Below are 4,039 nucleotides of genomic sequence, written 5' to 3'. Positions count from 1 at the left end.
GTATTCTGTTCATATTTCTCTCAATGAGCTTCTACCTCAGAGTGAATGTGAATTGGAAGTTGTAAATTGGAAGGTATTCCTATGTCTCTCCAAGTTGCCATGTATCTCTTCTAGTGGGAGTATCTTTTTTTTTTTAAGGTTTTATTGGGGAATTGAGGGAGGGGAACAGCGCTGGGGAATCGGGGAAGGGGAACAGACAAGTTGCTGTCCTTTTGTTCTTCAGTCTAGTTGNCCCCAGGAAGCCAGCACTGATGTTAAATTGGATCACTCAAGTATTAGAACTGAAGAGATGGGACCCTAATGTATGAGTCACAGAGAAAACACAGCTGGAATGAAGCAAGACATTCCAGCACATTCAGGAATGTCACTAATTCATTTCTGAATACTTGGGAAAATGTAGTCAACTGAGTAACACATGCCTCTCTGTTTGCTATTTCCTATTTTACCTCTTACTTTCTCCATTTCCATAGCTCTCCAGATATGTTGCTCTCACTGTCTCAAAATAGCTGGTCAAATTTCCTTTCATCTTTTGGTGACGGTAACCACAGTAGGACCCGAGGTGCCACTGGAAAGACCAATGGCTAAAAAATGTGGCTTTCTTAATGGCTGTGTATATTTTCCAAGAAGAGTAGATCACTGGCATTTTGAAGGGATCATGAATATACCATTAATGAAACTGGAAGCCATCATTTCAGCAGCCAGATTAGTGTCAGGAGTTGACACGCTTCCTAGCGGAGGAGAAAGCACTAAAATAAAATTACCCAAGTCCAAATATTTCCGCACTGCACAGGCGTTGGGTGAATGACACTTGGGAAAACATGTGCATCAATATGTTTTAAGTGCAAACTGTCCCTTCTTAAACCCTTAGGCTGGTGACAACTTGACATACAGAAGACATAGCTCTGCATAGGCTATTTAACCAAGGAAAGATGATTGTCAGTTTTCTCCAGTGTTTTTTTGTTAATAGTCCATAAACACAAAATCCCTATTAGATGCAACTCCTATTCTTTATTTGAAATCGCCATTAAATTACTCCCCCAAAATACTGCAGAATGGCCACAGACCTCACTGAACAGAAACTTTATACGCGCTTTCTCCCTCCCCTGGGCTTTCCTCTGCTTAGCTGCCTGTCCTCTGGCTCTGAGTGTGTAATCAGCCCAGCCTCCTGCTGAGCACCGTCAGGAAAATGGCAGCTCTCACTGAGAGACAGCAGAGCCACTCACAGTCGTGGAGCTATTGAAACATTGACAGATATGACAGACATTTCCAAAGCTGTGCGAAGCATTAATTTTAATGTATGCTGTATGTCCTTACTTAGTAAATATTTATTTGACTGTGAAAGATAGGAGGGGTAATCACTGCTTTCCTTCAAATACAGTTCCTCTATGAGCTCCATTCCCCTTTTCTTGAGGGAGCTCAGGACTCAGTTGTGGAATTTGGAAACAGAACACAGGGAAAGAAAAGATGCAAGAGGCAAGATCCCTCTTCTAGAGACAAGCTTGAACAGTTTTCTGTGTTTTTCCAAAGAGTTTGCTTTGGTCGCATGGACACCGCATAGCCATGTTGGTTCAGCAGCCAACGAGAATGTTGCTTAGCTAGGTAATTATTTCTAGGAAGCCTGGATTGCCAATGAGATCTTATCTGAAGACATGTCAACTATCTTCCATTTTACTCTTCCCACCTGAATCTCCTATTATGGTCTTCTCAGTTAACCTCTAGGGTCATTGGTTGTCCAATCTATTTAGAGGGCCACCATCTCTTCAGGTGTGTAGCAGACTATTTTGTTCTTTAAAGTAAATGGATGGAGAAGTTGGAAGGCTACAGATTTGGTCCCAACAATAATCACCAATGGATCACCTGCAAAGGTATAGTTATTTTCACATGTACTATCTCAGTTAATCTAAACAACTCCCATGCAGGCATTCCACAGAGGAGAAAACTGAGACATAAAGAGGACAGAATACTTTTTCCAATGTCACATAATGACAGAATTGGGATTCAGACTTGAGACTTCCCAATTCAAGTCTGGTGCTCCACCGTACTGTGACAAGGAGCACTGCATACGTAAAAGCACTCTGTAAACCTTAAATCTTTATGAAAATGTTAGTTGCTGCTATTGCGGATGGTTAGAAAAATGTGTTTGTTAGTTTTGTCTGGCTGGTCAGCCATCCAGGGCTTTTCTAATGAGGCAATGAACCCAACAGGGGTGAGGGGATGAGCTGCCAAGCCTTTCACATCAACTTTGTGTGCACTAATTAAACATCATGCCTGGATAAATGGCCCAGGATGACAAAGTCCACAGCTTCTCACAGATGGTTCCAGGAAGTCGCATGGTTGGCTGGAGAGGATTTGGTCATGAATAAGATGCAACCTCAAACGTCCTCCACTGGCTCTGTGTGACCAGGTACATTAATCTTTCTTTGTACCAGCAGCAAGCTGTGAGGTGAATGGCAGGTGGGCCCCAGAAATCAATTTCCCATTGGTGAGTATCTGCTAAATATGAGCTTATTTCATTCTAATATATAGGAAAGTGACATATACTAGGCTATGAGATAGAGCTCTAAAATATTAATTCATTATAAGTGTTTTTTTTTCTTTGAATCTATGCTGTTTATCTTGGCAAGCTCCCTTAAATGTCCCTTGACCTTTTATGAGCTGGTTTATTTGCCAAGTTTGCTCTCTTTAATCTCTTGTATGCAGTGGAACTTCTTTGGAATTTTCCCCTTACAAAATTTTATACTAGAAAGGGAAATATACATAGTCAAATTCCCTAAGGATTAGAAATCAGTTTGTAAATTATGCAAACAGTATTGGTCATGCATACTATGTTACAATATTAAGGCAACTCTAATTTAGAGTCTTATAGGTAGCTAGTTCTCTATATAAAACTTTACGAGATCTAGGGGCTGCTCTACCTTTTCTGTTTCAGGTTCTTCAAGTGTAGAGAAACCTAAAAAACTTTTTTTCACTTCACCAGTTATGTGGACAGCTGATTAAAGCTTTTTAATGTTGAGGTAAATGTATGTTCTCTTACAGATTATTTAAAAGTCACCATCAGAAGAGTAACTACTCCTTAAAAAGTCTTAAATTCTCTAGTCCCTCCAATAGCAATGTGTTCACTGACGGTTACCATAAAGATGGGCCATCTACACTCTACAACTAATGTGACCCAAGATCTGTGATTTCAATAGCTCCATCTCACTAAGTCATCAGAGTGAAGACTCAGCGCCTAGTAGAAGCAGACCATGAGCTTATCTCGATCTCAAGCTCCTATCCAGATCCAGTATTGATATTTGGGGCAAGTCTTTATTTACTTGGCACCATGCTGAGTGTTTTCACATATCACCCTGTTAATGCTTCAAAAACTGTAAGGATGGTACTATTTTAAGTGTTTTACAAATAGAGACACTGACCCCCTCAAAAATTTAATTGATTTGGTCAAGGTGGGAGCTTGGATGTTTCAAAATTTCCATTCCATGTTCTTTCATTGGTGATTTGGTATAACTGACTCCTATTGTTAATAAGACATGAAATATTGAGCAATGAAGAAATCCACCAGGCCATTCTGATTAATCTCATCCATTCATTAGTAGTCAGCTTGCAGGCATCCTTAGTAGTCTATACCCTTTTGTTTTTTTATTATTAGTTTCAGGTGTACAAAATAACATAGTGGTTAGACATTTACACCCCTCACAAACTGATAATCCTAACAAGTCTCCTACCCATCTGACACTGTACATCATAGTTATTCCAACACCATTGACTAGATTCCTGTACCCTCTTTTTTGCCCAACGCTTAGCTTGAGGGTGATGAGGCATAATGGTTCTCTAATAATGCTCCTGCCCATAAATTCTTTACACTAAGCCAAAGTAAATGGTGGACTACTTTATTTTTTTTAAATGTTACTGTTTGGTCATTCATTTGCTTTAAATAGCTTGCTGAGGGCTGATGTTTAAGGTGGAACTAGGATCATCGCAAGCCCTTTTTAGAGACCTCCTCTCCAATCAGAATTTCTTGTCCTAGAAGAGTCATACAAAG

The 4,039-nt window shown here is 39.9% G+C and overlaps 1 long non-coding RNA gene across 2 annotated transcripts in view; it reads left to right on the top strand.

Annotated features, from left to right (window-relative positions):
* Positions 1–2,327: 2,327 nt before the first annotated feature.
* LOC109379305 (uncharacterized) overlaps positions 2,328–4,039 on the top strand; it is a 23,680-nt gene continuing 21,968 nt past the window's right edge. For both annotated transcript variants that reach the window (XR_002123174.1, XR_002123175.1), the window contains exon 1: positions 2,328–2,482. This is a non-coding gene — a long non-coding RNA (uncharacterized LOC109379305). The remainder of the gene's footprint in view (positions 2,483–4,039) is intronic.

The sequence above is a fragment of the Hipposideros armiger genome, unplaced genomic scaffold (assembly GCF_001890085.2).
Source record: "Hipposideros armiger isolate ML-2016 unplaced genomic scaffold, ASM189008v1 scaffold_24, whole genome shotgun sequence".
Taxonomy (NCBI): domain Eukaryota; kingdom Metazoa; phylum Chordata; class Mammalia; order Chiroptera; family Hipposideridae; genus Hipposideros; species Hipposideros armiger.
The sequence above is the reverse complement of the archived record's forward strand: the minus strand, read 5'-3'. Positions and strand labels throughout refer to the sequence as shown.